Raw genomic sequence first — 10,694 nt, 5'->3', positions numbered from 1 at the left:
GAACTTAGAATCAGAATCAGAATTAGATTTATTCGCCAAGTGTGTGCAAACACACAAGGAATTTGTTGTTTTTTTAGGAGCTCTTACTTACATACATACATACATACAGTACATGACATTAGAACAGAAAGAACAATTAAATAAGACAAAAAATAAAAACAAAACATAATAATAATAATGTGGTAAAATCTGGAACAGAAGATTTATGTACAGATTTGTGCATTATTATACAGTTGTATAAATAAAAATATGTATATGTATTTACATAATACTTGTAATGGAGAAATGAATTACAGAAAACAGGTCATCATTTCTGTGTTAGCTGTTTAAGATGGCGATGGCATGGGGGAAAAACTGTTTTTATGCCTAGATGTTCTAGTGCTCAGAGATCTGTAACGTCTGCCTGAGGGGAGAAGTGCAAACAGGTTGTGGCTGGGGTGAGAGGGGTCTGTGATGATGTTGCCTGCCCGTTTCTTCACTCTGGAGATGTACAAGTCCTGAAGGTTGTGCAGGAGTCAAAGTGGATTTTGAACGCAACTTCCAAAAACCATTGTCGCATGATTATTGTCAGTTCAACTGAGTCGCTCTCTTTCTGTGCATCATTTGTTTAAAGTTATTTCTGTCATGACAACTCTCAGAGAGTTTAGCATGGTAATGTGCATGGCAATGTTAATGTGTTTGGTCTTGGCGGAATAGATCTGCTACACTAATGCTGCGGCAGAGCACGTACCGAGACTTGCTACTGTCAATACATCCACAGACGTGCTGCAGTGAGCATGTGAGAAATACTGCTGCTGCACATATATATAAAATAGCCCCTATATATAACATACATGAAATCACCCTGTAGCAGATCTATACAGGTGGAGCTCGGGAAGGTGGAGGGTTTCTGAAGCGCGCTGCAACTGCTACTGCAAACACTAGCCAAGTATTTGAAAGCAGCAAGTTCATTGGATGCTGATGTGAAAAGAAACCAGTCAGCTGTGCCATGTGAATAATAATGTGATTATATGAGATTGAGTTAGAACCTGTTGGCCTGCGCCATCTAGAGTTTCATGACAGAACTTTGTATTTCTTAAAACATTCTTAAATCTACCCACCATCTCACCTCCCATACCCTGAATTGCTTTTTTCCCATTGGAATCCAAAAGTTATTACCAAAATATGCTGTTATATTTGATAAATATTTGAAATAATATTTTTAAAAACTGTATGTTTTTTTGTATTTATTTGTTATATTATTAATAATATAATATAAAATATTTTGATATACTGTTATTTGTTTGGTATTATTAAAAAGTTAAATGAATAAAGTTATATTCATCATTTTGATTCAAATAAATTTTAATTTATTTTTTATTTGGTATCTCTCTCTGTCTCTATTTCTGTCATGTACATATTATATAAATATATTTTGATATAATATGGCTAATTTAAATAAAATATTAAAATAAAATTAAAAATGAAATAATTAAAATAAAATAAATTAATAAAGTATTTTTTAATGTTTTTTTTTTTTGTGACCATGTGACCAAACAAACATTATACAATACACAATTTTAGGTGAGGTTTTGACTAACATAGCTTTCATGAGGACTATTAAGTGAAAAAATGTTAACTGAATCTCCGATCTTGTCTATGGCAGTAAGTAAAAAAATAGGTGCAGCATTTTTGTCAGCAAAAATAGTGCCTCAAAAGTAATTGTTTCAGATCATGAATTTCTTACTGAAAGTCTTTGAGAGTGAGTGATGGCCTGAGCGTCAGGAAGATGTCAGCAGTACTCAACAAATGTGAACTGATTGATGGGACTTCCTGTGATTAACCCTCAAGAGGATGTGATATTTGATGTGTTTGTTTGCTTGTTTTCAACGCAGCCTTGCTAAAGCTGTGCACCGTCTGCTCAGTGCATTACAGGCTGCAGCAGGAAGTGAAGGACAGCTAGAGAAGCAGCTGGTCACAGGCCTGGACTGTGCATGTTCCCCAGGCCTGTGATCTCATTCACACGATGCTCGTCCCTTGACGTGGCCAAACAGCATCTGACTTTTCGCTCATCACTAAATCAAGCTGATGATCAGGTGCAAGTCCAAACAGCTCACATCATACAGTCATTTTATAAAGTTGTATCCACTCAAGCTTGACTTTATGTGTTTTTGTGTATTTGCAGAGCTGCTTTATGGGGTACAACGAGAGCAGACAGCCATTCAGTGGACAAAACAACATTAGAACTGATGGGGTTCCCAACAAAATGGGGTTCCCAAGGGGTTTTAAATTGGGGTCTGAAGAAAAGCGTAAGTAAATAAATAAATTAACGTAATTTTAAAAAGAATATAATAAATAATAGTAAAATGTAAAAAAATTCCGAATTTTATAATTGTATATATTATTATGGTTTTATTCAGCTTTTTATGGATTGATCGAACATCACAGATTAATCACAAAACATTTTATTCCACAGTTTTATGTTTTTATTTTTATGCATCTAAACAGTATTCTAATGGTGGGGTAGAAAAAAGATACAATTTCAACTTAATAGAAATAATTTAATGTTAATTTTATTTAGATGTATTCATTTATTCTTATATTTACTTTTCATGTGTTTTTCATGTCGTTTCTTATTATTTGTTTAAATATTTATGTAAATTGTTTTTACATGAAAATATATAATCCTGAGTTTATATTTTAGGAAGGGGGCCCCTCACAAGGGGATGAAAGTATGAAAAGCCCTTGCTGTATCCCAGTATATCAGTATGCCTGACATGATTATCAATTTCCATTTAAACAGACTGCCAAGCAGGGTTATTATAATTAACTAAAACTAAAACTGTTACTAAAATGATAACTATAAAAAAAAAAAACATTTTTGTTACTTGAAATAAAATAAACATTAACTGAAATAAAATGAAAAAATATATATTGATAAAATATTTGTAAAATATTATTTCAGCTAGTTGCCAAGGCAACATTTCACATTTTAATTTAGTTTAACTTGATGTACTAAATTAACAAAAACTAAAAATGCATAAAAATATATAGACGTATAAAATGACAAAAATCACTAAAAATGTCAATCTCAATAATACTAAAATAACACTGCAAAAACTAAGACATTTTAACAACAAAATGCATTTTTTAATTTTTAATCTGAGATAACTAAATACTGAATTAATCATGCAATGTGATGGTCATGTGACAACAATATAGCGTATTTAAACAGTATTCTAATGGTGGGGTAGAAAAAAGATACAATTTCAACTTAATAGAAATAATTTAATGTTAATTTTATTTAGATGTATTCATTTATTCTTATATTTACTTTTCATGTGTTTTTCATGTCGTTTCTTATTATTTGTTTAAATATTTATGTAAATTGTTTTTACATGAAAATATATAATCCTGAGTTTATATTTTAGGAAGGGGGCCCCTCACAAGGGGATGAAAGTATGAAAAGCCCTTGCTGTATCCCAGTATATCAGTATGCCTGACATGATTATCAATTTCCATTTAAACAGACTGCCAAGCAGGGTTATTATAATTAACTAAAACTAAAACTGTTACTAAAATGATAACTATAAAAAAAAAAAACATTTTTGTTACTTGAAATAAAATAAACATTAACTGAAATAAAATGAAAAAATATATATTGATAAAATATTTGTAAAATATTATTTCAGCTAGTTGCCAAGGCAACATTTCACATTTTAATTTAGTTTAACTTGATGTACTAAATTAACAAAAACTAAAAATGCATAAAAATATATAGACATGTATAAAATGACAAAAATCACTAAAAATGTCAAAATCTCAATAATACTAAAATAACACTGCAAAAATTAAGACATTTTAAAAACAAAATGCATTTTTTTATTTTTAATCTGAGATAACTAAATACTGAATTAATCATGCAATGTGATGAGGTCATGTGACAACAATATAGCGTATTGTTGTTAAATGTTTATCACTGCTTAATGCATTTCAGTTTCAGATACAATTTTGTTTTTTAAAAAGAATAAACTGGAGCTTCGTAAGTAAGTAAATTGTAGTTATATAGCACATTTCAACATAGCAAAGCTATCCAAAGTGCTTAACAATGTAAAATAAAATTAAAAGAGAAAAAGAAACAGAAAAGAATAAAAAAAAAAAAAAAGACAGGCAATAATTCGTGTTCATTTTCTTGATCTATTTGAGCTTTTGTGTGTGTGGGTGGGTGGGTGTGTGTGTTATTTCTTTTTTTTGTCAGAACTGACAGTGAAGCGTTAGCTGTGGTCTGGCCCAACTAAACTAGCCGATCTCTGTGCATAAACATTTCAACCCCTGATGCCGTTTTATTTATCGCAGCGCACTTCCACATCCTCAGCGAATGGGCGGCATGTTGCTTTGATAAAAGCGAGTGGGGTGAGGAGGAGGTGTAGGTTGGGTGTGCTTTGCATGCAACAGGCCGCTCCACACTGTTATTCTTCTCTCAGTGTTTGATGGGTGGGAGGTTTGCCAGAGAGCTCGTGTGTGTGTGTTTATAGTGTCAAATGCGTACCACATGTAGGCTCAGGTCTGGTTCGGCCCCATCTCTCTCTCTCAGAGAGCATCCTGATGGCAGACAGGAGTAATCAGCCTGTCTTCCTCCTCCTCTGCAGTGTGGTGCACCTGCTTTATGATGCTCAAGTACTTTTACAGACCATTTCCAACTGGTTTTCATTCATTTGTTCAGTATGGATTTATTTTGACACACAAAAGCTAAGTGGACAGCCCTTAGCCAGAGAGCGAGTAGGGTGAATCCCAATGTGATTTATATGGACAGGCTGTAGGGAAATTCATGCATCACGCGTTTGGTGGTGGTAGTGCTATTTTAAGGTAAAGTGGGCTTGTGTACAGGAACGTCAGTTGTGTACAGCAGCTGTCCTACCTAAAAACGAAATAATATGCCATAGAATTAACATTTTTTAAAGGAATAATTCATCTAAAAATGAAAATTCTGTCATTATTTACTCTCCCTCATGTTGTTTTAAACCTATATACTGTTATTAAACACTAGTTCATTCAGTCAGGGTTACTTTATATAATTTTTACTACAAATTATATTAAATTATACTATTTATACGTTTTTAAGTATACTTACATTAATTTATTATCAACTTGAATGCACAAGTGAGTAACCAGATGTTTTAATGTTTTAGAAATTCCCCAGATCATTTTAATGTATCGTTCAAAAGTCAGTACTATTTGTTTTCTAAAAGAAATTATTACTTTTAGTCCACAAGGATGCATTAAATTGATCAAAGGTGACAGTAAAGACATTTATAATATTTCAAAAGATTTCTGTTTCAAATAATCTGACGACTTTTGAAATTTCTATACATCAAAGAATCCTGAAATTTTTTTAGCATGGTTTCCATAAAAAAAAATATTTTTACAACATTGATAATAATAAGAATGTTTCTTGAGCAGCAAATCAGAATATTAGAATGATTTCTGAAGGATCACGTGACACTGAAGACTGGAGTAATGATGCTGAAAATACAGCTTTGCATCACAGGAATAAATTACATTATAAAATATATTCACGTTATTTAAAATTGTAATAATATATCACAATTTTACTGTTTTACTTGGTCAAATAAATGCAGCCTTGATGAACATAAGAGACTTCCTTTAACGGGGATAATACTTTAGTTCATTTTAGGTTTTGAAGCCACAAATAAGCCACTCTTCTGTAGAATTTTCCAAGTTTTAAATTCTCAGTGTTTACACAGACTTCCCAATTCAAGAGATCATCATTTTACCATAATGGAACAATTGCTGCTACTGCTGCTTCTTTTTTTCCTTTCAGTTTCATCAGGAGAATCATGAGGCAAGATTTGGCTTTAATTATTAGATTTTTTTTATTTATTCATATATCAGCATCTGCTAAATCAGACTGTTCTTCAAATAGAATCTTTCAGGGTATCTTGAAAGTAGATGGTTAAGATTACAGCTGATTTATTTACAGTTTACCTGCTGATATGGTCAGGAAGAAATTAAATGTATTTAATTTCATGTTGCATAATATTGAATGACATCATTTGAACTTGTCATACTTTGACTTTATTGAACTGACGTCGCTGCTTATGTACCGCTGAGCGTAGAACTACACTGTTTAAGATAGTACCTGCTTAAACTTTTATTTACATCCTGCCAAAAAAAAAAAAACACTGAAGTGCTTTACCTCCAGTTTTAAAACTCTTCCATTTGAGTCACTGGAGAATGTGGCGTACTGACAGTATCATAAAGCACCGCTTCATCAAAGCCTGGAAGCCCAGCAGGCCATGATAAAAGCATCGTCTCATGGCATTTTGTCTTTTTCTGACTTCATAGCTCTCCCGGTGTAGTCGGTGGAAACCAAAGACGAGCGATCGTGGCCTTGGCTCATTCCCAGACGCAATGTGCAACATGCTCCCATTTACCCTTCTCCAACAGTCTGGACGCCAGCCGGACACAAAGGGCAGATGTTGTGATGCGGTGTGTTTCTTTGGTAAGGTTTATTTTCTCGGTCTGTGTATACATGCAGTTTGTTTATTTACTTCTTTAGTCTGTACAGTGTCCACCGGAGGCTCACTTCCGTTGAGAAATGATTTTGTTTACAGGGCAATTTTGAAGTAAACACACATGCACAGGCAAACACGCTGCTCTCTGTGATGGCAAACCACTTCCTAAAATGTGACCGATTACAGAAAGGCCTGACATGTGTCAAACAGGGGCATGAACTGAACATCAGCTAGGCTTTTTTCTTTTTTTAATGAAGTGTTTTCCAACCTTTTGGTCTTATGTACACCCACAGATCCATCAGCGTGGCTCAAGTACAAATTCATCATTGATAAACCTGAAATGTGTTCCTTTTTATTAACTCAGTGTTATTTCTTCAAAAGGAGCAATGTTGAAGTGTTACAAAAAGTGTTTAATTGCAAACAAGTTCATTTATATAATGCACATTGTTTCAAAGCATCTTTACAGAAAATCATGATGAAAATGTTTATATTATCTTAATATATTTTTATAGCTTATAGTTACATTTAACTGACTAGAGCTGGGTGATCAAATAGTTTACCTTTTGCGACCATACAAGCAATCAGTATATATAGTATATATTGCCTTACACGAGTATATGTGGATAAAGATGGACATATGCAACTTTACATAAAGAGCTGGGCAATATTATAGTTACATACTGCGACAGAATAAAAAAAATCAGGCAGTTGAGAGTTGCTATATAGTGTATACTGTATATAGCTTTAGATGAGTGTAACGTATGTATGAGAAAAATAGTTTTTATGTGGGTTAATAAACCAAAATCTTAATCTTTCCAAGTATGTCCAGGTGTATGCATACCATTGGTTGGTACCATCACTTTTTTATTGAACAGACTAAATCAATTGAATAATGAAGCTATTATGGGTTTAAAGTCTAACCATAGTCACATGAAAGTCTGCACCATGACGTTTATTTGCATCAAAATCTATTCTGATATCTATTCAGAATCTATTCTATATTTATTTATTTATTTATTTATTTATTTATTTATTTAATAAAAATATACAAATATTGTTATTGATAAATGTATGTATTTTTACACCTTTACAAATTAAATTTTGGGAAATAATAAAAAAAAATGTATACATTATTCTTTTTATTTATAGCACAGTAGAGAAGAAAAGGGTCCAAAAATAAATAAATAAATTACTGTAATTCATTCATTAGATGTTGCAACCCAGGATCATATGTTTGACATATGAGCATCATCATGATTAATTGTGTGCACTAACTTCTGGGCTGCTAATTTTATCGTAGAAAGCCCAAGACAGGATGGATTTTATTTGTGATTCAGTTGAAAACCATGAACAATTTTTATTTTAAGTGCATTACGTTTTAAGTTTTTATTTTTATTTTATGCATTTTATGGTTTTGAAAATCGTAACCTTTCCAAGTATGTTGGGAATCTAAACGGTTTTAATGTTTTTATGAATAATTATTTTAAATATAGTGCATGTAAATAATACAAAAATAATTATTTTATATATAAACATAGTGCCAGCATTAAAAAATATCACATTAATTTAGGTTTTTATATATATATATATATATATATATTTATCAGTCCAGTGTGGTGATCAGCTGCACCCCGGCCCACCGCATTGCCTCCTGCAGCGGAGTGAAAATGCTACACGCCCCGCTTCCCCCAACTCCTAATTCAAAGCACATTTCACCAAGTGCGACTTAGAGAGGGGATGTGGCTAAAACAAATAAAAGAATCATAAAGGAGGGATCAAAGCAGGCCTGCAAATCCATTCCTTCTGGGTAAAGAGCCTTTCATTAAAAAAAAAAAATCCCACATCCCGACTACATATCTCATGGAGCGGATCACTGGCAAACGCGTGCCTGCGCCGGATTGATGGAGCAGACTCTGTTGGCAGGCCTCGCCTCGCACCTCTGAGCTCTTTCCTACGGAGCGAACGTGCATGGGGCCGTTTTCATAACTCGCTGTTATCAAGCCTTTGGGGAAATACATATGCGTGTGTTTATACATGTATAGATTGGGGTCTCGAAGACAGATGTTGGCACGGACGTATAAACCATTATAAAGTGCAGGCCACCAGGAAGTCGGTAATGCTCTCAAGGCGTCGCAGCCTGGACAGGAACATTTGGTGACCATTGGGAAGATATCCTTCAACACAGCTGCGAAAGAGCGTGAGGGACTGACATAACCTGCTTCATTTAGCCTCACAGCTGAGCAGAAAGGCATTATCCTACTGAAGGGTGAGGTCTTTTCCATCACAAAGACATCCGCCACGCGTAGTCAGAGGATTCTGTGTAAATCTGGACCGGAGCTACACTTTGCACGCAGCGCATTCTTGTAGAGTGATGCATCTGTGCTCGTAATTCGCTTTCACAACAGATCATCTTTGTAAAAGAAGAAAAAGTGAAAATCCAACAGATTAAGCGAAGCTAGACACGGATAGTTTTAGATTTATTTAACACAGGATCAAAGATATCAGGTTTTTATTTTTTCGCATAAACCGCACGATGACTAACTTTCCCCAAAGAGGACAATGAATCTTCGATCCCTCTGTTCAACAAAAACACATTAACATAATGGGCAATACATATTCCAGAGTTGTCGTATCGTAAACTCGACTGATTGTTTGACTTCGTACGAGCTGAGAATTGACACGAGTTTATTTCCCAAGCCCTCGATTCCTGCCTAAACACAAAAGAGGCACTGTGCGACAGTTTCCACACACAAAGTCTTAGTAATTACCACAAAGGACATACGCGTGGGGTAAGTCAATAACTCATCCGGTAAACAAACTCTGATGTCGGTAAATGATCCAAAGACTTAGGATTTGGTGAAAAAAATAAAACTGGCGTTTGGTTTGTGGTTTGTCCCTGAGCACAACAGCGCTGTATGCTGATCCTCTGACCTGTTGTGACAGTATATGGTGAAAGAGGCATCAAAGCGGATGAGAAAAGCCAGGCGTTTCATTGTAAGAATGGGCCGGTAATGAAGATGGTCTATTGTCAGAGTGGTGTGGTTGATGCTAATATGCTTTGATCAGTGCTGCCACAATGTGATGATGGATCCTGGTTGTGCAGATCCTCCATTGACCAAACAGACAGAGTGCAGGGATTCAGAACAGGCTTCGTATTACAGCTAGAATACCTCACAGCCTGATTTTACACTACTCACTGAAGACTCTGAACTATGTATATTGCCTACTACTGTTTTTAAATGGTAAAAACAATAGGCATTATTATGCTAGTTTGCTGTATGCTACTTTGTTCTCACATGATCTCACTGTGACCTTATCATATTGCATGTACACTACAGGTCAGTATTATTAGTTTTTAAAAGAAACATTCTCTCATGCTCCCCAAGGATGCATTTATTTTGATCAAAAATACAGTAAAAAAAATTGTGAAAACTTTTCTGAAGGATCCACTGAATCCACTGATGTTTGAAAACTTATTTGAAAGTTATTCACACTAATTTTTTCTTTTTCTTTTTAGACTTTACATTTTAAATATATTTTTTAAAGACTACATTTAACTACCTTTAAAAAAAAAAAAAAAAAGAATTCACCTTTTCATCATTTCAGATTTGTCACTGACCCCCATATGGAGTGCTGAAAGGAGACGGTGTAATGAACACCAGCAGTACGATGGAAGAGGAAAAGCTGATCCTGCCCAGCCATGGCAGTGGCATAAAGCGTCAACCAGGTTTCCTGCTGAGTGGTGTCGTTACATAATAAAAGATACAGTGACCCCTGCAAACTTTGCTGTGCCGGGGCCCCCTTTGCGGCTATGGAGTTAACGTCCCAGCCTTGAAAAGAAATAGTTCTCAGCTATTAAAATACCTCTGAAAATGGGATGCTTATCAAATAATACGAACCAGATTGCCCCGTTTTCCTTCTAGCCTGGCAGGGACTGTATTTGAGAAGATATCTACACCTTTCATGTCGCTTTTGAAGTCTTTGACATTATATGGGCTTTGAGCGTCTGGGAATGTTGCGTGGTTATACAGACTCTGAGAAAGAGCGTTGGGTCGTTTCGGACCAAACCTTGTACGTGGTCCGAAAAGTTCATTGCGTTCTTCCACGATCAGCAAGGACAGTCTGCTATCCCATTTTTCCCAATTGCTGTGGGTGTTTGCCAAAGTCACGCTCTGGTGA

The 10,694-nt window shown here is 34.7% G+C and overlaps 1 protein-coding gene across 1 annotated transcript in view; it reads left to right on the top strand.

Annotated features, from left to right (window-relative positions):
- The window catches only part of LOC107695960 (ankyrin repeat and SOCS box protein 1-like), a 23,884-nt gene extending 13,445 nt beyond the window's left edge, over nt 1-10,439 (top strand). Inside the window, exons 9-12 of the mRNA XM_016496082.1 lie at nt 1,905-2,075; nt 2,165-2,288; nt 6,346-6,502; nt 10,122-10,439. The gene's annotated coding sequence lies outside the window, so the exon portion shown is untranslated. The remainder of the gene's footprint in view (nt 1-1,904; nt 2,076-2,164; nt 2,289-6,345; nt 6,503-10,121) is intronic.
- The last annotated feature ends 255 nt before the right edge of the window (nt 10,440-10,694 follow it).

This window comes from Sinocyclocheilus anshuiensis, unplaced genomic scaffold, assembly GCF_001515605.1.
Source record: "Sinocyclocheilus anshuiensis isolate Anshui unplaced genomic scaffold, SAMN03320099.WGS_v1.1 scaffold698, whole genome shotgun sequence".
NCBI lineage: Eukaryota > Metazoa > Chordata > Actinopteri > Cypriniformes > Cyprinidae > Sinocyclocheilus > Sinocyclocheilus anshuiensis.
Note: the sequence above shows the minus strand (reverse complement) of the source record. Positions and strands in the feature narration are given on the sequence as shown.